This window comes from Puntigrus tetrazona, chromosome 25 (assembly GCF_018831695.1).
Source record: "Puntigrus tetrazona isolate hp1 chromosome 25, ASM1883169v1, whole genome shotgun sequence".
Classification (NCBI taxonomy): domain Eukaryota; kingdom Metazoa; phylum Chordata; class Actinopteri; order Cypriniformes; family Cyprinidae; genus Puntigrus; species Puntigrus tetrazona.
In genome coordinates this window covers 17,166,382-17,192,424 of record NC_056723.1, presented here as the reverse complement: position 1 = coordinate 17,192,424, position 26,043 = coordinate 17,166,382, and the positions used below count along the sequence as shown (strand labels likewise).

Here is a 26,043-nt window from a genome sequence, read left to right as displayed (position 1 = left end):
GCGTGGATTCTTGTTAAATCAGATCATAAAATTATAATCCAAAAACATTTAACGAAGAATAAACGACTAGATCATCCGGAGTCTGTTTGTGACTGTATTTTGGCAAATTAATAATTAAAAAAATATGCTACAAAACTAATTTTCAATCTTCAAATGCTAATAATTATTTAGAAATAATATCTTTAATCTGATAATATTTCTGCCAAGCCTGTCATATCTGAATAATTGTGAAAAGTCATTATACGGCTGTGAAAACAGTTAAAAATTTTATTCTTTAATCACACTTCTCAACCGTTTTCATCTGCAACGGAAAAAGATATTAATATATTAGGCTATTATCCTGATATTCCTTTTAATATGATATAATTCGCACATATATCAGAACAGTGTATTTATTGTAAACTAAAACAATAAAAAATATTTTTAGTGAATTAAAATGAGCCTGAAATAAATCAGCAAAAATCTAAATGTATTGTAAGCATGCTTTTACTGTATTATGATTGGTGAGCTGAAACATTATGAAATCTGGGGCAGTGATTCTGACCTGTTTATTACAGCACTTTATCGTTTGGAGAAGATAACGAAAGTGGCTTTTGAACGATACAAACACCTCGAAGCGGAGAAGGGAAAAACCACCAGAAAGTGAAACTGAAAAGGATAGTTGCGTTTCGGCCTTCTGCAAGCGGAAAAAGGGCTCGTTTAAATACAAACAAAACCAAAATTCAAACTTCATCGCGTCCAAAACAAAACAAAAAAGAATGTATGACAGAATATAAAGTTAAAAATACATTTGTTTTTCAATATAGTTGTATATTTAGTATTAGTGTGTATGCATGAAGCAGGAAATCACGTGTTTTTACGAAGGGTTGCCAGATCTTAACAGGAAATCGCGTTCACGTTCCAATTACCGCCGCGTTTATTGCATGGTACTGAGATAAGCAGTGGGTATCCGCGTTGAAAGATGTTTTGATGGAAAACTATTATCATACTGACATGCAGCTGTTAAATTAATAAGAGGCATCATCAAAATAATCAAGTTCGATCAAAAAATCTGATGCTTTTAGTGACATAAACAAATGACAATTACAGAAGAAATGTAATAACACTTGTTTTATTCATCATTTGTTACATACAGTGTAGATCATTTAGTACTTCATACAGATCAAAGAGAGAAACACAGAAAAGTGTATAGGAACTAAAAACACACTAAAAATGATTCATTTAGAATAACTCTAAAAGCATTAATCGGTATCTTTGCACTAAAGTAACTCCTAATGTGTTTAGTTTTTAATTTAGCACAAAATTTCATACAACCTCCACTTTAAAAGCTAATAACGGCAACTCGTGAATAATGGCGAATAACGACGATTCAGTGATTTGTTGTTAAGTGTTTCTAGAAATTCTCATAGTGGTGAACAAAATGTGCCTGGTCGCGTTTGTTCATTTGCTGGCAGGCCTTCTCAACGTTCTTGGTCAGACCGGGAGGACCACAGCTAAACACGCCGATCTTCTCCACCTTTAACAAAGAAAAGACCATTCACTGTCACAATGATCTAATTAAAATGACTTCGACTTAAATTTACTCCTTTCACAAGATGAATCACAGATATTTAGTAATACACGAAGACTGAAAAAAATGCAACAGTACATGCCCTACAACTGTAAAGATAGCTCTATCTAAAAGGGTAACGATAAAGGTAACTTGAACAATAATAACAACAAGAGATGCAGCAAAATTTCAGGTGTCGAAAATTAATTTAAAATCACGTCAAACCACGCAACGACAAGGACAGGTCGCACCTTATTATTATTCAATAAAATAATAATTACAAAGCCTTTTACGTTTGATTTTGGTTTTCAGCCTATGACATCCAGAATTTTCGTTTTCAGCCCAGAATTTTAAAATATAACTTTAACGACAACCATAAGTACAACAATAACTACAATGGTAACCAAAACAAAAAAAAGATAAGTGATAAATATAAGGATAACTGTACTCATAAAGATACATTTAATAAGAAATATAACAATAACTACAATAATAACTATAATACTAAAGCGATTATTAAAAACGTAATCATTGTAGCTATTGTCCTTGTTGGAGTTTAACAGTAAAGCTCCAGTGGCTCCAATTATTGACTTCTGACCTCTGGATGAACTTCCTGTAGCGAACTGAGAAAAGCCAAAAGGGTGGGCGGCGAAGTGTGTGACGGAGCGCAAGCCGGTGAACAGACTCCTGTTCCACACCTTCTGAAAGTGCCGCTCGCAGACATACTTGGGAAAGAGAAAGAGATGTTTGTAGACCCGACCACAACTTCATATCAGTTGACCTGCTTTTAATTACGTCACAGTACTTCGGTGGAACTTACAGTAACCAAGAAACCAATAAAAAACTCATCACTCTCAAATAAACAATGGACTTACCAGCATGGTGGTGCGGAGATCGAATTTCTCGTGAGCTGTGTGATGTAGATGTGCACAGACACCAGCTCCTGAGCGTCCATGTCCTCCACCTCCTTATGATGTCAGACACCCACTCGAACTGGACGCTGTGTCCGTGTCACCCACATGAAGTACACCTAGAGCCACCGTGTTAAGAGCCGTTAAAAACATAATCATTTATTGCAAGACAACGGAAACCGGCACGTTGTTGCGTACTTTTTTGCAGTGAAATTTGAACTTGACTGACGATTTGAACACCAGGTCTTTTAGGATGGAAGCGAAGGGTGTGACTCCGATCCCAGCACCCACCAACACTGACACCCCATAGTCTGTCCACTCCTGATGACCCTCCCCGAACGGCCCATCCAGATACAGCTGTGGAGATACAGCCATTAATATCAACATCTACCACATCAGGGGGTTCCCTGTACAGTATGGTCATCGGTAAATATCGGTTATCATAAATATCGGTTATCGGTGTCGTGAATGTAATATCGGTACATCTCATATATATTGGAATAATCTAATGCATTAAGGTTTATCTACATCTATATGAACCAAAGACAAACTGGGTATCCTTGCCTTTGGATATCCTCCAAACTCCTGGAGATTCTCAGGGGTGTAGGCCTCTCTCAGTTTGCTGGTCCAGGGTCCCACTGCACGGATATGAAGGCTGAGGGTCTCCTCATGCGGTGCGGAGGTCAGGGTGAAAGGATGGTACTCATCTGTGCCCAGCGCCAGGCATGCAATACGTACCCACTGTCCCGAGCGGTAGACAAAACCTTGCGGACGCTTAAACTGCAGGTAAGTTACACCTGGTAGTTCAAAGAAACAGGATCAGAGAATCAGGTCTGTTATTGTCACGAACAGCACCTCTGTGGCTCTCTCCGACCACCACCGGAGGAGCTCTCACCGAATACTGATCACCAAAGACTCAATTTCCCACAACCCCGTGCCTTGGGCTGATTAGAGCCACCAGGTGTTACTCATTAGACTCAGCCTTTATAAGGAACTTCCCTACGATCACTCTTTGCGAAGTCTTGTTTGTTTATACAGCAATTCCGGCGTTTACTCTTGTTTTGATTATCTGTTGCCGACCCTGACCGTGTTTGTTTCTGTGATTGTTCTCTGCCTGCCTACCGACCTATTGCCTGTTACCGTTTTGTCTCCTGGATCTCCTGTATTGCTCTGCTTACTCCTGTTTTGACCCTGCTTGCCTGACCACGATTAAACCCTGTCGCACATGGATCCAACCGTCTTTGATTATTCATTACAGAAGACTTCGCCACAAACGGATCCAGCGGAAATGTTTCATCTGAAGTCAGAAGTCTCGTCCCAAGCTACCATCCTGCGCCACACATCAGCAACAGCTGCATAAGCTCACCACGTTGACTGAAGAGCTGGTGAGGTCGATCCAAGCGTTAACCCTTGCTGCCGCTTATCCAACCCAGCACACCGCCCCACCTGCTCAACCCGCTCAACCAACCTTGATGCCGCCTCAACCTAACCCCTGATCCGCATCTCAGTTTGCCCGACAAATTCGACGGGTCATCCTCCAAATGTAAGGGTTTTTTATTGCAATGTTCCTTGTTCATTACCCAGCAACCCAGTTTATACCCCACCGAAGACAGCAAGGTTGCTCTGATCTGTTCCCTGCTCACCGGGAGAGCGCTCGAATGGGCCACAGCCACTTGGGAGGCGCGCCGTATGTCTTTCCCCTCTTATAATGATTTCATGCGCGAATTCAGGAGGTTTTCGAACATGTAGCCGGAGGGAAAGAACCGGAGACCAGCTGCTCACCATATCACAAGGTACCAACACTGCTGCCGATTACACGCTAACCTTTTATGCGCTTGCCGCCCAATCAGGTTGGGGAGAATCGCCACTCAAGGTGATGTATCGAAGGGGTTTAAACACCGAACTCCAGGCGGAACTGGCTTGTCGCGATGAGGGCAGATCGCTAGAAGAAGTCGCGGAAATCACTATCAAGTTGGATAATATTCTCAGAGCACGCGCGGCAAGTATGTGATCCCCTCTTTTCAAAACCCTGTTCGTTCACCGTCACCTGAGCCCATGCAGATCAGCTCAACCCATTTAGACTCAGAGGAGCGAGAGAGAAGAGTACGCGAACGGTTATGTCTCTACTGTGGTCAAGCCGGGCACTTTCGAGGTTTACTGTCCTACACGTCCCCAGCGCCAGCGACCTGCGTTAGTGAGACCCCCAACTCATTCTGATTCTTTCGAAATCAACGTTCAGTTGAAAGTGAAGTCGACATGGATTACTGCTACAGCCCTCGTTGATTCAGGAGCGGCGGGTAATTTTATCGATAAAGCCTTTGCGGAATCCAACAGAATCCCTCTCATTCCATGTGAACCACATGTAGCCGTGGCGGCGGTAGATGGACGGCCAATCGGATCAGGAACTATTTCATCAGTCACTCAACCCCTAACACTGCAAACTAGCCCTCTTCACTCGGAATCTATACGCCTCTTTGTGATCCACTCTCCCAAACACCACCTCATCCTTGGTCTACCCTGGCTTGAGACTCACAACCCCACTATATCCTGGACCGATCGCCAAATAACACATTGGTCAACTGACTGCATAAACGCTGTCTGAGTACTCCCACGCACCACTTACCTACTAAAACACTCCCGCTGAAGAAAAGGTCTCTGTCCCTCGAACTCCCTGTTGAATACCAAGACTTAGCCTTAGCTTTTAGTGAAAAAGGTGCAACCCAATTACCACCTCACCGCCCGAATGATTGTGCCATTGATCTCATGCCTGGTCGCGTTCCTCAACGCGGTCGTGTCTTTCCCCTATCTCAACCCGAATCGGAGGCAATGAAATCATACATAGAGGAAGAACTTGCCAAGGGATTCATCCGTCCCTCTACTTCCCCAGCATCAGCCGGGTTCTTCTTTGTTAAGAAAAAGGATGGTAGCCTGCGGCCCTGCATTGATTATCGCGGTCTGAACGAGGTCACGATTAAATACCGCTACCCACTGCCACTAGTACCAGCCTCTCTGGAACAACTCCGCAGAGCCAAGTTCTTCACCAAGTTAGATCTTCGTAACGCCTATAACTTGATCCGTATCAGAGAGGAGATGAATGGAAAACAGCTTTCTCCACGACTTCCGGGCACTACGAATATCTTGTTATGCCGTTTGGGCTCGCGAACAGTCCATCTGTCTTCCAGGCCTTCGTGAATGAGGTGTTTAGAGACATGCTAAACCAATTTATAATCGTCTACATGGATGACATTCTCGTCTATTCCGACAGCCTTGATGCTCATGTCTCTCACGTAAGGACAGTCCTCCAGCGCTTGATAGAGAATCAATTGTGCGCCAAGCTCCAGAAATGTGAGTTTCATAAGACTCAAGTGGCCTACCTGGGCTATATCATCAGTTCTGAGGGGGTAACGATGGACGAGCACAAGGTCAAGGCAGTCGTAGAGTGGCCGCGCCCCTCCACAGTCAAGGAATTGCAACGATTTCTGGGCTTCTCTAATTTTTATCGGAGATTCATCCGTAATTTCAGTACTGTAGCCGCACCTCTCACCACGCTAGTCAAAAGAATTCTCATCGTCTTTCTTGGTCACCTGACAGCATCCAGGCATTTGACTCACTCAAGAGAAAATTCACGTCTGCCCCGATACTCCATCACCCAGACCCTGATCGAGAGTTTATTGTGGAAGTCGATGCTTCTAACGTTGGTATTGGAGCAATATTATCATAGCGCCACGGACAGCCAGCAAAACTCTTTCCATGTGCCTACTTCTCCCGTAGCTTAACTCTGCTGAGCGTAACTATGATGTGGGGACAGAGAACTTCTTGCAATGAAGTCAGCTCTCGAGGAGTGGCGGCATTGGCTGGAGGGGCTAAAGTACCGTTCACCATTTTGACCGATCACAGAAACCTGGAGTACATTCAGTCTGCCAAACGTCTGAATTCACGACAAGCCAGATGGTCGCTGTTTTTCTCCAGATTTGATTTTAAAGTCACTTATCGCCCAGGGTCAAAGAACACTAAAGCGGATGCCTTATCCAGGCAGTTTGAGAGCATCCCTCAGGAATTCTCTCACGAACCCATCCTACCGTCAGCCCGCATTGTTGCTCCAGTCCAGTGGGATATCATGACCGAGATCACAGAGGCCCAACTTTCCGAACCAGTCCCACCAACATGCCCTCCCAATCGAACGTACGTGCCTCAAACATTACGGCAAAGAGTTCTGCATTGGGTTCATGATACCCCCAGCGCCGGTCATCCAGGTATCACAGCCACCCTCCAATTAGTCAACAATCGTTTCTGGTGGCCAACCATTCGCTCAGACACCATCCACGCCGTTCAACAGTGTGAGACATTGCAACATCACAAAGACCTCCCATCAACGCCCAGCAGGACTCCTTCACCAACCACTACCCATACCAGAAAGACCATGGTCTCACATTGCCATAGATTTTGTAACCGATCTACCAGCCTCCAACTCCTTTACCACGGTACTCACGGTCGTGGACCGGTTCTCCAAATCATGCAGGTTCATACCTTTGCCTAAACTACCCACAGCCTGGGAGACCGCCGAAGTACTTTTGCAACAGGTATTCCGCTTCTATGGCCTACCCGAAGACATTGTGTCTGATCGCGGTCCACAGTTCACCTCTCGAGTCTGGCAAGCCTTCTGTTCACAACTTAACATTAACATAAGTCTAACCTCAGGATATCACCCTCAATCCAATGGTCAAGCGAGCGTCAGAACCAAGAACTGTCACAATTTCTCCGGAGTTACTGTCACAACAACCAACAGGACTGGAGTCGTTATTTGGTCTGGGCTGAGTATGCACAGAACTCCTTAAGGAAACCATCCACTGGCCTAACTCCCTTTCAATGCGTTCTGGGCTTTCAACCTCCATTATTCCCCTGGTCTGGAGAACCCTCCGCACTGCCCGCAGTCAACTCATGGCTACAAAGGAGTGAGGAGGTCTGGAACTCGCTCATGCCCATCTCAGAGGAGCAGTCAGAAGGTTCCAAGCTCAGGCAGATCGTCATCGCGAGATGCACCAGAGTACTCACCTGGTGACTGGGTTTGGCTATCAACCCGAGACCTCCGCCTCCGGCTACCATGCAAGAAATTAAGTCCAAGGTACGTGGGTCCTTCAAAATCATTTCGCAAGTCACGCCTGTTTCTTACCGTCTCGATCTCCTGCTAATTACCGCATCGCTTCTACTTTTCATGTCTCATTGCTCAAACCCGCCGGTGGCCCGGGAGAGAGGGACCAGGAGGAGGTCGCTGCCAGCGACACCCCTCCCTTAATCATCGGCGAGGAGGCCTACCAGGTTCGTGAAATCCTGGATTCACGACGCCGAGGCAGGAATTACAATACCTCATTGACTGGGAAGGCTATGGACCCGAGGAGAGGTCTTGGATACCTGCCGAGACATTCTCGATCCCGCACTCACTGCCACCTTTCACCATGACCATCCCGACAAACCTGCTCCCAGACCCCGTGGAAGACCTCGGCGTCGAATTACTCCTCGCTTCCGGAGCCGCTCGCAGGGGGGGGGCTCTGTCACGAACAGCACCTCTGTGGCTCTCTCCGACCACCACGGAGAGCTCTCACGGAATACTGATCACCAAAGACTCAATTTCCCACAACCCCGTGCCTTGGGCTGATTAGAGCCACCAGGTGTTACTCATTAGACTCAGCCTTTATAAGGAACTTCCCTACGATCACTCTTTGCGAAGTCTTGTTTGTTTATACAGCAATTCCGAGCGTTTACTCTTGTTTTGATTATCTGTTGCCGACCCTGACCGTGTTTGTTTCTGTGATTGTTCTCTGCCTGCCTACCGACCTATTGCCTGTTACCGTTTTGTCTCCTGGATCTCCTGTATTGCTCTGCTTACTCCTGTTTTGACCCTGCTTGCCTGACCACGATTAAACCCTGTCGCACATGGATCCAACCGTCTTTGATTATTCATTACAGTTATCAGTGCTTGTTATCAGTGCTACTTCAGAAATTCTAGTTACCTTACATAACTTTGCCAGCACGTGTCAACTTTCATTTGAGTTTCAGTAGACTGTTAATTTTCACATTAGTTTCAGTTCACATGTACAAGCAAAGTTACTTATAGTCAGTGTAACTAACACACATTATGTAATCAGATTACTTTTTCTAAGTAATTACATTACTTTTAAATTTATAAGAAAATATCTGTTGCTTTTCAAAAACTTATTCATTTCACTTTTAATGTGACAACATGTCAAAAACATAACACTTAGCGTTGTTGTTATTAATTATTTTTAAAGTTTCCAAATATTAATAAAAAAACAATGTCATTTATTACAGTTTTCTATTAACAGTTTATTAAACAGGGCAACCTAGTGTGAGAGCACAATTCCAAGAAAATTAAGGTTTGCATGAAGTTTATATGGCTTGGCAAACGATAAGAAATGCAAACAAAATGTGTTCTCCTGGCATTCAAAATAAATGAACATATGTAAAAAAAAAACACATTTTCTGTACAGTAATTGCAGGCATTTCCAGTGCAAAACAGTTTAAGTCATGTTTTTTTGGGGCATTAAATAATGGCGCAAATACCAGTGAAAATACGTGTTTTGTAATTTCAGTACTCTCCTCCCATAACTTTTGTGTCTGAATGGGAAACTTACAAATGCTAGTTGACATAGTTGCAAAGTTATAGCTAGTAGAATGTCTAAAGTGGACTAGAAATGAAATGAAATGAAGTGCTACACAACTGGTGATTTTAAACATATTGTCAAAATATTTAAAATCATGTTGTGTAAAACCAATAAAATGAGTCCTGAATTTGACTCAAGGTTTCCTGTTCTGAGATGCCGTATGATTTCACAGCCAGAGCAATTACAAAGCGCTATGTGCTCGGGCCCTTGGAGACTCTGAGATAAAAGAGCTTTGTGCTGGAACTGCTGAGTGTATTGGCTACCTGATGGCAGCAGCTCGACTTTCACCACTGGGATCTCCACCTTCTTCCGGTTGAGGCTGATGAGCTTGTCCAGGAGGAAGAGGAGGCCAGGGGGGATCAGGTAGATGTGGAAGCGGGGCTCCTGGAGGAGGGCGTAGCTGCCGTGGATCACAGTCTGCCAAATCGGATGAGAGAGAAAAGAGTGTTCACAGTTCCTGTGTCAACTATATTTCAACTATTTTTCTTAGCACACAATACTGAAGATCTAACACTCTATTAAATCTCATAAATAGATAGGTGTTTTTTTCTTTACCAGGACATAGACGAGCACATATAGATGGTGTGTGATCCAGAATCCTCTAAAGCTGATACGTCTGAAATAGTGCGGCGAAGACGTACATAAAGGCGAAAATCAACAGCAAAAGAACCCCAGTGAGACCTGAAAGAAAAACAAAACCGTGTTCACGATAAATAGACATCTAAAAAATAATGAGCTGTCTCTATAAATTTAATAGTGTATATTTGAAAACAACATTGAATGCGCAGCTATACCAGGAACTGTCTTGAAAAACCAGAAGGTCCATTTCATTGGAAGCTCAGACCTGAAAATCAACGACACACAGAATTTTGGGCACGGCTCCCAGTTTCCCAAAGATAAATATGTTCTAAGAATATTGAAAGATCCCTTTTCCATGCTAACATTCCAGAGAACATTCTATTTAATCAAACATTATTGGAACATTACTTTTGAATGTTCTCAGAACAACCTAAATCAGTAGTAATATTTAAAAAATGTAAACTAAAACCTTTATATCAATGAAGCTGAACATGAATTACCCATTGTTGGAGAACACTCTAGGAAACAGGCAGGAAAGAATGCTGAGGTCACTGATGCAGAAAATGTAAACGTTGACCAAATGACCCAAACTGTGAACAACTGGCACAAAAAAAAAAACATTAAATAAAAATAAAGAAAATATTATATGATCACATGTATTAAAGGGGTTATATGGTGTTGCTAAAAAGAACATTATTTTGTGTATTTGGTGTAATGCAACATGTTATTGCGGGTTTAAGTAATAGTGCATTGTGATTGGCCGAATACCGCAAGCATGGCGGAAATGTTACGGCGCTTACTATAACATGGTGTTGTGTCCCAGCGCTATGGCACAAAAACAATAAAATAAAAATGAGCCATTTGTTGCGTTCAGTAGGGACATAATTACTGATTTTAATGACTTAGTACTGTCTTTTTATGCATTGTAAACATTACAAAAGTCTGCATTTTTAAACAGAGAAACGACAAATAACAAGCACTAGCCTTCACTGCTGAAAACTCACGTTTAGTGAGTAAGTAGTAGGTTATTTTAAGTACAAATACAAATAAGAAGACATAACTTATTAAAAGTTGTGAGTCAGAAGCGGCAGACTGTCCTTGCAGAGGTAGAATTTCCTCACTTTATAGTCTCTGTGCACAGTCAGCCGCTCTGCAGGTTTTAGGAATCATTTCTCCGTAAATGCGCTGAACACACTCTAATATTATTTAATATTCTGGAACAGTTGCAAATACAACTTAACCACTGATTTATAGTTATGTCTTCTTTTGGAAGCACAAAGAAAGTAGTTCTCTGCAACATTAATTAACTAATTTTGACAGTGTTATAAAATATTTCTTTGGTTTTTAAATTTTAGTCTTTGTAACTGTAGCTTTGCAACAGCTTGTAACACTGAAATCGCATCATATGACGCCTTTAAGATAACTGACGTATGGTACATCACTTTGAGGAAATGTTACATTATCTAATGGAACTTTGAACCTTGGTAATTAAATGCACGAATTGTGATTCACTTATGCTGTAAACTGCAAAAATATGTCGTGACACACAAAGAGTTAAATCCTAATTATAGTTATGTGACTTCTGCTGAATCATATCTGTGGTGAAATTCATTTGAAAGGGCACTTAAAGAAGTTTAAATATTAAATGATGCACGTAAAGGGAACTTTTCTCTTCTGACCTGAGAGGACCACAGCAGCTATAGCCATGTGACGGTGAAGGTCGATGGCCGCGTCGAATGGGATGTATCTGTTAAGAAAAGTCTCCCTGCACATGGTTATCAGGTTACGGCACACAGTGAGGAGCATGTAGGGAAACAGGAAAGAGATGGCGGCCGCAGGACCGAGACACGAGCACACCCACCATTGAGGACTCTGGGATGCCGCTGGCGTGGGCCTGTAAACCATAATCTACAAACATTGCTATTGGTTTGCAAACGTTAGTGCGGATCTCCAGTGGCACAAATTAGGAAAGGTTCAACACGATCAAAATAAATAATGTTAGGGCTTCAATATGTATAATTCAACATTCAGTGATATAAAAGAGAGAATATAAAGGGAGACTTACAGTAGCATCTTTCCAGTGCTAGTCCAACTGTGATCCATTACATGATGAGTATGCAAATGATATGCCTTCTGTAGTTTTCTATGAAGCGTTTGAACTGCTGGATCCATTGCTGCACTGGCTTTCTGTTGTAGAGTTCTCTCTGAGGCCTCACATACACCTTTGGGTTGCTTGCATCAATTCTAACAAGGAAAATGAATTGTATTAGGTTTGAAACAGCATGGATTGACAAATACAACACACCTTTATTGCTTAATCTTGGGTTGGGTTTCAAAACGCTACACTGTCGCTGTCCTTCAGAGTCTTTCAGTCCGCTCTGATTTAGGTGACTGTCACAATTTTTTATGTATCTGTCTGCCTACCTACATTTATCTATCTAGTTAGTCTTCCTATCTACATAGATGTCTTATAACTACTGTAACTAATTGGATAGACAGCCAGATGGTTAATTTCAGGCAGATACATAACCAATTACACAAAGAGGTTGATAACTAAACCAGATAGAAAGACAAGCTAAAAATCTCTAAATATTTAGACAGTCAGACAACTGAAAAAATAAATAACTAGACAGAAAGACACTGAGTTATATAACTAATTAGATAAATTGACAGGAAGATAAATAACTACAACACAGAAAGACAGTTATATAACTAATTGACTACTAAATAAGTAAAAAGCTGACGGGTGACTAAAGAACTAGATAGAAAAACAGCTAACTAACAGCCAGAGAGAAACCATAATCTTTCTGCACTCATTATGTCTTCAGCACAAACTCCAGCATCGTGAGGAGTGAAAGGAAGAGATCAGTCTGTGTCAGCTTCTCTGTAGTGCTGGATTTACTGTTTCTCATCTTGCTCTTGGAAATATCCGTAGATCACAAAGCGGGGTTCGGGTCAGGTGTGTTGTCTGGCCGGTCAAGCACAGTAATATCATGGTTGGTGGAGCACTTGCAGCGGTCTGGTCACTGTGAGCAGGTGCTAAAGTCCTGCTGGAAGGACGTCAGTTTCTCCATAAAACTTGATGGCAGATGGAAGCATAAAGTGCTCCAAAATCAGCTGATAGACGGCTGCATTGACTTTGGACTTGATAAAACACAATGGACAAACACCAGAAGACTCTGACTTCAGAAACTTCACACTGGATTCAAGCATCTTGGGTTCTGTGCCTCTGCAGTCTTCCTCCTGATTTTATATCTTGATTTCCAAATAAAATGCAGTGATTTTGCTCCTAGGTAAGATGACGCCTGGTAGCTCTTTTCCTGAAGACTCTCGATGCACTGAATCCAGCTTCAGTCCACTCCGTGTGAAGCTCTCTGAGTGTCTGCTCAACTTTTCTTGACAGTACTGCAGTCATCCCTGTTGCTTGTGAACCTTTTCCTACTCTATTTCTATATTCCAGTCAATTTTGTATTTAATATGCTTTGATACAGCACTCTGTGAACAGCTGGCCCTTTCAGCAATGACCTTCTGTGATATACAACGTCTTAGTTATTAGTCTGCTTGCCTTTTTCGTTAGTTAACTATCTGCAATTGCATAGTAACATCCTCCCAAACGCCTACAGCTAAAAATTGTGGTGACTATTGTGCAGGTCATCTCCACTCACATTGTCTCCATAATATGTGAAAAATCAAGTTATTTCAGCTACTGGATTAGCCTGTAACTGAAGATTATGACTTTCAAAGCGAAACCTGACCAATATTACGTCACAGAATGGCATCACTTCCCACAAATACTGATTGCCACATTTCTTAATAGCCAACAGATGACGGGTTTCACAAAGGATTAAATCTAACACCTAGCTGAGCTCCTAATGACTATACACATGTCAGAACAAGTTACATAATGCAGCACATGCTCTAAAATTACCACGGCAGAGATATTATACGTTAACGTCTCACTTCTTGATCTGTCTTTGACGAAGTTCCTGGTCTTGCTCCCCCTCAGGCCTTTGAGTAAGCTCTTCCACTGCTGAAGAACTACAAAGGAAATAAAAACTGTTATTACTGTGTACTTGTTTTGAATATGTTTCATGTTCAAATTTTCTTTACCTGTTTTTCTTAATGAAAGATACTCGCTGTTGTCTGGATAGTTTTTTCTTACTAAGTACTTCCATGCCTGGCAATACACAACGAACAGTAAAATGCCTCTGTGTTGAACAAAGAAATATGACATATGGGCCGTAAGGAAAATGCATCTTAACCTTTAATATTGAGCTGAGCTGAATGGTCTCGCAGCAGAAAGTGAAAGTCCTCCCAGGAGAAGGAATCTTTGTTGTGAAGACCTGCTGCCTGAAGCATAGCTGCTATACCATCATCAGCCTGACTCTTAGATAAAGCACTTCCAGAGATATCAATAAAAGACCTGCAAAAGACAAAACCGACTAGAAGAAATCCTTCAGAGGATTTACTGACGTGTAAAACTATAATCTGAATCTCAAATTTCAGGTTATTTTCAAAAAATCTTTGCAAAAAAAACCACTTTTGTTCTCGACAAGACTCGAAAACAAACATCAGAACAGACCAGAGTAAGGAAGTGAACTCTTCCTTGGACAAGAAGCCATCTTCTTTGACGTCATGCATTGAAAACAGAAGCCTAGACTTGTCCTCGGGTGTACCTGGGTTTGAAATCCAAAAACAGCAAACACTGTAACACTCTTAGCAACACAGCGCAGTTAAACCATAACACTGTAAAACGGTAACATTCTAACATAACAACATTTTAATGCAGCGGAAGTGGAACATCCTAACAACACAGCAAGGTGATTTTGTAACATTACAATATTGTAATGTTGTAACATCATAGCACTATAACATTGAAAATCTGTCATGTAGCACTGTAACTTGTGTAACATTGTAACATCATAAACACTGTAAAATGTAAAACTGTAATATCGCTACATAGTATTGTGACATTGTAATGTTGTAACTGTAAAACTCTAAAAGTGTAACATCCTAATAATGTAACGAAGTAGCATTGTAATATTGTAAAACTGTAACATTCTAACACTAACATTAGCTTTGTTCGGACTGACTGCCAAAAGGGCATATCCAAATGGAATCTGATTTGAATAAATGACTGTGTCCACACAGTTTATTGCAACTGTTTTTATCTGATTTATGCGTTCAGAAGCACTCAGTTTTATGGAATGTTCGTTGGTTTCTATGGCAATGTTTTTGCTTTTGATTTCCAGGAATACAATTCAAATACAGTTATTTTTGGACTGTCAGTCTGAACAAGGCTATTGTAAAATTGTAACAATGTCAATTTGTAGTATAGTAATTTCCTAACATTGTAACACTGTAAACGCGTAAAATATCCTAATGACATAAAAAGGTAACTTTGTAGCATTGTAATACTGTTACATTGTAACATCACTAACAAGGTGACAACAAGGTAACTTTGTAGCATTGTAACATCGCATTTAACACTAACTTCGCAGTATTTGTAAATGATGATATTGTAACAAAATATAACGAAACAATGCACTACAAATCAAAAGATTTGAACAACCTCACCTGTCATGAAAATGACAATAACTTCGAGGAACTCCTGAAACGAAAGGTATCCGTTACCGTCCTTGTCAGCCAGTGTGAACATGGACTCTACAAAGAGCGAGTCAGGCTTCAGACCAAGCACGCTGGCGAATTCAACTCGTGTGAGCTCACACTGTAAAGCTTCTCTGGTTCTTTTGCTCAGGTCTCCTGCATCACTTTTATCAATGTCCAAGACCTGCAATCAAAAAACACATGCTCCTTGACGTCTTAAACCTAGTAGCCACACAGTAAGAAGAGACAACAGGAACACTTACCTTTGAAAAAGCATGCTTGAAGAACGTCTCCACAATCTTTTCCCTCTGTGCTCTGGTCACTGCATCTCTGAGGATCTCTTTCTCACTCATTTCCTTCACAGTTAGACTCTGATTTCTGCCCTCCAGCTCAGAGCGCAGGTGACCCAGGAACTCTGACCTCTGACCAACGTCCTCAAATAACAATACCTTTTGGACAGAAATCCAACATCTTAGTGAGCATTAGCTGAATGATGGCAACAGACTGCACTAGCAAATTCTTACCAGATCATATTCTTTGGGGATCTTCAAGAGTAGAGCACGATGCTGATGGTCATTGGATATTAACACATTGTGGTGGTCTTGATTGCCCAAACTGTGAGAACTGAGAAGAGACCCATTCTCATCAAAGGTCTGGAGCACTGTCTTCTCGTTGAAAGCAAGTGCGACTTGTCGGGGTGCTGTATTGTGCCCCAACCACTCTTTGGCTGAACAAAAAAGTAAAATGCAATGACAGAAGTGAAAAAAAGCCATCTTTTTTGGAATATCAGACCAATGTAAGGCACATGTGATATTACTTACCAACAGTTTCATGTGCAGGTTTCTTATCTGAGGTGGAACCTCTGAGCTTCTTTTGGAATCGTTTGTATCTGGCTGTCGGACCGAAGCGACTAAACAAGCTACTATGTAGCTTACTGTCAAGAGATTGTATTTAGTCATTTTAATGAAAAATGTTACATAATTATAGTTATATAGAAATGCTATTATTTATAATTAATGCTGTATAAAAATACTATTAATAAAAAAACAATTTCATATTAGATATGTATGTGTGTGTGCATGTGTATAATATACAGCATAACATTCCAAATATTTTTAAACAGTGTAAAAGTGTAAAAATAATGGAAATACATAAATATTATCTAAAAATACTATTATGTGTTTATATGTCTGTGTACTATGTTTATTTATTACTATGTATATAAAAATACACATATTTTGAAATTATATACATACATACATATATATATATATATATATATATATATATATATATATATATATATATATTTATATTATATATAACAATATTTAATATATAAACAAACATATTTTTCTTAAATATATGCATGCATGTGTTTGTCTTTATATATACATAATAAATATACACAGCACAGACACATTTTTTATATTAGAATTAAAAAAACAAAACTACTATTTAAAATGTTAACACATATTACTATTTTTAGAGTTCACACAAACATGTAATAGTTAATGCATTACTTAAACATTTAGAATTCTAGAGTAAATGTAGTTGTCTTTAAATATCATTTTTTACAGCACACACAAAACATTCTGAATGACACTGACCAACAGGAAACAGGAAAAGTACTAAAACCGTTACACCAAAACCAGCCTTGCTGCTGTTGTCAAAGTAACTCATAGAGGACGCCTTTGTACAGGGGTGAAGATCAGAGGATGTGATTGGCTGAGGCTGGGGACAGGGATCACCTGCGCAAAATAAATGTAAACACATGACGGCTTTATAGTACGATTTTGTCATGGAATATGTTGCATGTGGTTAGCTCATTACCGTTCACCCAGAAGAACACGTTCTTTTGAATGTCGCCCTCCTCTGCACTGGTGACGTCCAGAAGGACATCATGAAAGGTGGTGCTACGTATGGCTTGGATCTCCTCGTCAGTAAACAACCTGAGAGGAAAAAATATATTACAGTATTTATTGTGCTCATATGAACAAACTGATACGGACGTTTTTTTAAAAGGAGTAATAAACTGAGAAACCAAAAATCCTTTTGACGCATACGAGGTCATTGTACTTTAGACCCATTTCTGTTTAATACCCCCTCACCTACACTTTCACCTTATACCTTGAAACAGAGTGTCAAGAGGTAGTCCCCTAAGAAATGGGACATTATTACTATACCATGCCCTGCTTTACTAACACACACACACACACACACACACACACACACACACACACACACACACACACACACACTGGAGATCGTGCAGCTCACACATCAAGGAGCAACTAAAAATGGCTGAAAGCATTCTGACAAAACAACAACGTTCGGAATGTGTAACTTTACGATGTAACAGTGATAAGCACCGCCTCCTCAGAAGAAGATCAACGCCTGCTTCTACATCGCTGCCTGTTTAGCTTCGCCCACTTATTCACGCATGTAGTATGTATTTTTCAAGAGAGACAAGCGCAACATGTTTACACAAAAACCAAATGATAAAGATGGCTCTAAAGACAGCAAGACCAGGTTGTGGAAAAGCGCCCTTTGCATTGCTTTCCCTTTTAATCCCAACGTTAAGAAAGAGTGGATGAATCTATTTTTTATGAAAATCCGGGTCGCAGATTCGTTTACAAACAAGGCCCTATTCGACAAAACATTTTCAAAAGAAGCATTGCAGCTCTAAATTAGTATTTTAAGCGGACCTCACTAGTTCGTGACCCCTTTAAGTAATCATTCAAAGAAAATGTCCCACCCATTTTGTTTGTTCTCAAACCAGAAGCGGTCAGCGTTCCTAATGCGTTCGAACTGGTCCAGGATGATGGTGGAAAACACTGGACCTGGCCCCTCTTGTGACTCTAGTAGGCCGCCCACGAACAGATCTAGTCTGGAGGTATCGTTCTCATATAACTCTGCCAGCTCCTTGAACAACTGAAAATCAATGAAAAGACTTTAGTGTTTGGGTAATGGGCGTTCTGGGTATTTGTTATTGAGGGATTCTTACTGATCAGGCCGTACCTGTGTATTATTCAGTTTAGGGTTGATCTCGTCCCAGCTGTTGACCGGTCGCATGTTAAGGCTCTCTCTGATCTGGTTGTAACTGGGCAGCCCAAAATCACGCCCCCTCTGGATGGTCAAAGCCACAGCATCAGAGCGTGAGAAGCGCATGGGCCCGTACATGAAGTCTAATGGAGAAGAGGAATAGAGAGGATGTGTGGTGACCAGTAGATCTTCGTATTGTCATTAAATATGGACAACAGAAAAAACGAACCTCTCAAGTCCTCCACAATGATGTTATCCTCTCGCTCAGCGATCTGAGAAGCCATGCCCATTATTAGCTCATCTACATCCTGACTGGACTCCAGGTTTGGATTCTAAAACACGATGATATAGACATGTAAATGTTTTTTTCATTTCTTATTATAATTGTATAACGGTAGATATATATATATATATATATATATATATATATATATATATATATATGTGTGTGTGTGTGTGTGTGTATTTATATATGCAATGTATAAAGCCACCATGTTTAAATTTGTAATAATATTGTTGCAAACCAATCCTCGTTTATCATGACTCACATTTCGGTTCCAGAAGGTGTTGCATAAGCGCAGGCCATTGTTCACAGCACTTCTGTAGTGACACGTCCTGTTTCTGAATCCCCAACATCACAGTTCAGCACAATTTTAGATACATTTTGCCCAATAGATACAGTTTGTTCATTGTACAAATATGTATTCGTTTATTTAAAGGAATTGCTTTTACTTTTATTGGCCAGTCAAATTGCATTAAAACATTTCTATTTCAAATAAATGCTGTTCTCTCCATTCATCAAGCAATCCAGTGAGATGTGAGATGAAAATATGAAGGCACAACTGATCTGAAAATTCAGCTTTACATGATAGAAATAAAATACATTTACATTATATTCAAATAAAACTGCTTTTTTATTTATTTATTTTTATTTTTACAATATTTTACAAGTTTTGCTGTATTTTTAATGTAAAAAAATAGCCTTGGTGAGCACAAACGTCTTCCTACCAACCTTTAAACGGTCGTGCAAGTCTAAAATTATTGTATTTTAATATAATTAAATGTTACCACGATAGCAGCGCATTGCAATGATTTAAATGATCTTTTCTTTCAACTGATGCCTTTTTACAAAAGTGGTTTGAGAAGCGTACCTTTTATATACACCGGTGGTGCAAGAGTCAGTCCGAACCTCACCGCAGCGGCCTCGAACTCAGCAGAGATCCCAGGATCGACGTATTTCTGGTAACCTGCAGGAAGACGCTGCTGTGTGATCCAGCTCATAATATATAAATCCCATTATTAGCTCCTATTATTCACTAATCTCTGTGAACTGTACTGCCCTCAGCAGAAATGACACACTTGACATCCGTTAAGCTGTAATGACGTAGGTGCCAACGACATGCCGTCAGCTGCCAAGCAAGCTGCGTCTTACACAAACCATGAGAGAGATTTTAACAGACCACAGGTTAATCTCTAGCAGCCAAATTTTTTGGACTTGTGGCATACAGTTGACACTTTGCAACATCTACAGATGGCTGACCTTCAGACGGTCAGTGAACGGACTGTGGTCAGTAGGTGTGTCGTCTGAGACTTAGACAAACCACAGACTACTGCAGCATGCACACACACACACACACACACACATCTCACCTGGATAGGAAGTCACTGGTGTTTCCAGATAGGCCGGCAGCCACTCATAGAACGCTATATTCTGACGAAAGATCGATGGTCAAGTCAGAAATAAGACTGATTTAAATATATTTAAACGGCAGCGTTGAAAGGAGATGTTAAGTGAAGGAAACTGCGTAACGCCTCTCTAAATTGGCACATGTTACATGAATGAGTCAGTAATAGAGGATCTGCTCTACCTGAAATGTGGCAATAACCCTCTTTCGAGCATTTTGGAAAAGCTCTTCGTCTGACCAAGAGGGGTGTTGCTTGTGCAGTTCGGAGGCCAGGTAATTGTGGTAACGAAACCAAATAATTCCCTCAGTGACTGTAAAGATGTTCTCATTGGCCCAGGCGTTCCCGAACTCTGAGGACACACAAGAGCAGCAGCTGAAAACCACAGCTTGCAACATTTCCACAAACACTTTGCGTGCGAAACCAGTACTAAACGCATACAAAGTGAAAAGTTACTCTGCATGGTGTCACGTCCTCTTGTACTTTATTCCTTTATTTCTTTGCTAGCTACGGAGCCTGCTACAAAAGGTTAATGTATATAGATGAAAGATTATTTATTAAAAAATACAGTCTATGTCGCATATGAGTGAAACAAAAGCTGTGGTTTATTTATAGTGTTTCACGTGCCATACCTCATATTGCTTTTATGCAATTTTTTTTACAGCAACATACCAGCCGCATGTTGTTATGGGTTTTAGCAGATACCTTACAAAAAATTTACCACGATAACCGTAGTGACTGCTAAAATATGATAATTAGTTACGGTTGCAACTACCAATTCTATGTATGCATATATATATATATATATATATATATATATATATATATATATATATATATGTAATAACTTATTACAATTTATAATTTTAGAATTAATTTACTATATTTATTATTAATATTATTACTGTTTTTGTTATTTTTGGTATTATTATTATTATTATCATTGTTTAATTCATTACCTTATTAACTATTTTCTTTTGTATTTATGTGAATTTTTAAACTCATGTGTTATTTATACATTCATCCATAAATAAATAAATAAACACAAAAACACTAAAGCTACTAATAGTGATGATGATGACAATAATAATTATAACAACAACTATTATTATTATAAATTTAAACTATTCGTTATAAACTATTTATTTATTTATGTCTATATATTTACTTAACACTAATAATACATGTTTAATGTACTTGTCCAAAACTAAATAAATGGACAAATGTTTAAAAGTAAAAATTGTTATACATTAAGAAATCCATTATTTATAAACAATCAAACGATGATATAAATTAATAAAAGTTTCTCAGTGTTTGCTGAAAGTTTTACATATAATTTAGAATCTAAATGAAAAATGATATATAAATGTATGATTGATAGCGGTTAAAATATTTGCAGTTACTACAGTACTTAAAAAAATTGATGGATACCATGGTATAATTTTTTTAGGGATCTTGCAAGAATGCATGATCGCAAAATATTCCTACCAGACATGAATACCCTGATTATCCATGTGACTGCTGGTCATGTGATGATAAATGAATGAATGCACTGCAACTTAAAGCAGCCGCTCCGTATGTTACCGTAGAGCTCCTGCGTGCCGGCGCTGGTGCTGGGGTCCGCGCGCTCCACATCAGGTAACCGCTGCTGCTGCGCGGGGCATGTCCTGCGAGGAGCCTGACGCCAGCAGACCTCTGGAAAATGCCCTCAAGGCATCGCACCACGAGCCGGACGACCCATAGATGGAGCTGCCGTCTATCCACGCAGTCACGTGATTCACCTGAAATGAATTATGCGTAAATTAAAAACTCAGCAGATCTGTTCTAAATCACATACATTTTCTATATACACACCTGTGTGCGAGGATTATTGGGACTGTTGCCTGTGCTCGATCCCACTCTGCTCTCTGGAACTGGAGCAGGACCGCTTGAGAAGAGTTAGAGCCAAAGACGGATCTTCTTTAGGGACTTTAATATGCATGAACTCAGGTGGGCAACCAGGTCTTCGGGATTCTGAGATCTCAGACCACACATGGTAACCTGATGCGGTAATAAAGAGCGTGAGGAATCAAACTCTCCTTGATCCTTTACAAAAACATCAGGAAAACCTTCACTGATATCACTGAAGAGCTCTAAAAGGGTTAGTTGGAAACCAGTAAAACCTTCGCTTATCTTCGATTAAATCAAAGAGCTTTCTGACCCACCATAGATAGCAACACAACTGAAACGATTCAGCTACATTTTTTATCAAAAATATCTTAATTTGTGTCCTTAAGATGAAGGCAGGTTTTAGAACAACACGAGGGTGAGTAAATAATGACAGAATTGTCTTTTTGAGGTGAACTATCCATTTAATCACTTACCCCCATGTCATCCAAAGCACTGTAAAAGCTTTGTTTGTCTTCGGAGCACAATTTTAGATATTTTGGATAAATATAGTTTTGTGAGTGTCCCATTGACTTCCAAGTAATGAACACAGTCCAGTTCCAGAAAAGTATGAAAGGCATCGTTAAAATAGTCCATCGGCCATCGGTAGCTTAAAAGTAGTATACCAAGCAACGAGAATAGTTTATGTACACAAAGAAAATAAAAATAAAGGCTTCAGTCAATAATCGACTCCAAAATAGTGCTACGGTGACACAGAGAGACAGGGTTATTAATTTTGTGTTCCCTGATTTGTGTCTTTGACTCTCAAAATGATGGTAGCCACTGACTTCATCGGTGCCTCGGTTTTAGATATCTTTATAAAGCCATTTTTTCCTAAAAGTATCCATTTTCTTTTAAATACTGATATTAAAACCGCCAGTGGGTTGATTCGTTCAGAAACGAATCACTGTTCTGTTGCTCAGAGATGCAGAATAATGCTGTGGTTGTGCTTGGAATTAGTTTTTGTTCATCGAAAAAAACATTATTGTGTCTAAAACGTAAGTCTCTTAACTTATTGTTTGCTAAGCTGCTGTAAAAAAAATCACTCTTCACTCTCCGTGTCAAACTAGGCTATATGAAATGATATAAATATACACATTTTCTGCCCCCATGTCTTGAAATTCAATTCAGCGAAGCCGCTCAATCGAGTAAGTTGAGCTTGAGACAAACGAAATTCCAATCAAAAGGAAAAAATAAAGCGAGTGAACACTCATTTCCTCAATCATATTCATGAAATGAGTGCTATTCCAATCGACAGGCCATTTTGTGAATGAATCATTTTCATGACATTTCACTGAAATATCTGACTTTAGTCTTTGCTTATTTGCTCTTCAATGCAGTAACATGGAAATTTCCCCATTGTTGGACGAATAGAGGTTTATCTAATCTAATTTAATCTAATTTAAAAGGAAGAACGACTCCTTAACTAGACATCACTACTCCTCTCTTGTACCGCACTAAACAGTCTTAGGAGAATCAGGGTGGATTAATAAGTCTGACTCAACCCGTAAGATAATAATTCACTTAAAGACTAATTTTATAGTGCTTTTGCGTCCGGTTTGAAGCTTGAATGTTCCAGTCCCTACTCGTTGCAATTAAACAGAGTTACTAGCAATTTTGGGGGTTTTTATACACGAAAGAAAGAACTGCAGCAGCACGAGGGAAAACGAATAAATAAAATATGCATTGGGTGAGCTATCCCTTTAAGATAAATTACACCCAGGATGCCTTTATTAAAAATGCGAAACTGCAATTAAAGGGCTGGCTCTTCAATCAACAGGTTGAGCCTTGTTTAAATGAAAGCGTCACTCACCGAAGGCCACAGAGAGAACGCTTCTGTTTCTGTAGGACAGGAGACCGGATTGGCCACTCATGGCTGTGTTGCTTATCCGGCGGGGGTTGGGCATGTGCGGTTCCTGTCGGGGCAGATAAACGCCATCTGCGTACTGCGCCGGAAAGAGACGGACCAGAGCTGCATCTGCAGGGAGGACACCCTGAAGTTTCTTCCCTTCATTTTATTTGCAAAAAGCCTAACAAAAAGTACGAACCCGCTCACCTGCAGCCCCCCGATCGTGATCTGCCAAATTATTGTACCATCCATCATACCTCTGAACTTCCCAGGAAATAGCAGCATCGGCACCTGTTTGGTTCGAGATCAAAGGGAGTTTTGCAACCCTCTATTAAATCTGACTCATCGTATAATGTTAGTTAACGACCTATTCGTTTATTTCATGCACATCCTTAAAAATATTTATCCAGAATTTAAAATGTGATCATAAAACGCCCCTCAAAAAATTCTAAACGAGAATAGTGAGGGTGTAAAATAAACGAGACGCCGTCACTTTTTATTGCAAAATAAGAGGAAAATATTTTTGAACAACCTTGAGTGAAGTACTGTAATGGTTTATTAAAACACTTCAATCAATAATAACTCAGGTATTCAAAGTTTTTTGTATGCACAAAATACAGCCAATTAAAACAGCATTAAAATTTGAAAAAATTATTAAAATAATAGTATATCATTTCAAAATGTGATATATATATATATATATATATATATATATATATATATATATATATATATATATAGAGAGAGAGAGAGAGAGAGAGAGAGAGAGAGAGAGAGAGAGAGAGAGAGTGAGTGAGTAAAAATAAACAAAGAATATTACAATAAGTTTTACAAGAAAACACTATTTTATTATTTTTATTTACAAATTTTACTGAACTCAATGTAAAGCTCCATTTATTTGTAAGTGAAAATGTTTTTGCAGATAGATAGATAGATAGATAGATAGATAGATAGATAGATAGATAGATAGATAGATAGAAGATAGATAGATAGAAGATAGATAGATAGATAGATAGATAGATAGATAGAAAGAAGATAGATAGATAGAAGATAGACAGATAGATAGATGATAGATAGATAGATAGATAGATAGAAAGAAGATAGATAGATAGAAGATAGACAGATAGATAGATAGATAGATAGATAGATAGATAGATAGATAGATAGAAAGATAGATAGATAGATATCTACTCACCAATAGGTTGACAAAGAACAGACAGTGCAGTTAAAGTTCTCCAGAGTACCTCACATAAACCCATTCTTCCAAACCAACTAAACACCTCTTCAGTGAAGAGCCCTTCAGACTAAAGAAAACCGGCGTGTGCGCAAGCAGACACAACTTTCCCCTCAGACTGACAAATCAGGAACTTCAGAGCGAACATTAAAGGCAATTAAAACGAAAACGCAGTCACGCCTGTCTGCAGAGCGGCAGACCTCACCTGTCCGCGAATAGATCGGAAATAAAAGGAAGAGTCGGTGACGGAATGAGAGTCCGACCCACATCCACACCTGCCCGCTTCACACCGAGTTTATGTTGAAGGGCTGGTCGCGAGCGGTTGACACCTTTCTTTGGGAATACCAATCAATGCAAATCAAAGCCGTTATTAGGAAGTGCTGTCCTTTAAAAGATGAGCGCCGAGAGGATCATCTTATTTTTCCGCGTTGCTTTGCGGCTCTCGTTGCGTCCACAGGTGAGTTGCGATGCGGGTCGGGATCGTCTATGAAGTAACATCCAGTTCTGTCGGTCTTTAAAGGGAGATCCGGTGTCCTTTGATTTGCGGTTATCAAAGTATCCTCATTCATGTTAACAATCACCTCGAGGTGCGCTTACCTGGACCGGTTACCCGAGTGGGGCGATTTGCATTATAACGGGCTGCTGTCTGACTGGCGCTGTGGACGCGTTTTAAGCAATTTTGTAGATTTTAAAGACGGGTCTGAAGTGAGAGGGGCGCGCCGAACCACGGGGTTTGTCTTTGTAACGGCAGAAACACACCGCCAAGGTCTGGAAAAGTACGCGTTGCTTTTGTTTTGTTTAAACCGCCAAAGTTAGGGCGCGAATTTCACTCGTCGCTAAACAGCCTGCGGGTTTCTCAAGCAACGGCGTTTCAGCAAAACGTAAAAAGTGGCAGCATCACGTCTCCGCAGACTTCTCTAAATCAGCTCGAGCGCGGGTTTCGCCGGACGCGCGCTCAAATAAGGGCCCTAAGATCTCGA

The 26,043-nt window shown here is 40.2% G+C and overlaps 1 pseudogene; it reads right to left on the bottom strand.

Moving 5' to 3' along the window:
• Positions 1-1,149: 1,149 nt before the first annotated feature.
• LOC122331323 lies at positions 1,150-25,294 on the bottom strand (annotated as a pseudogene).
• Between the last annotated feature and the right edge of the window lie 749 nt (positions 25,295-26,043).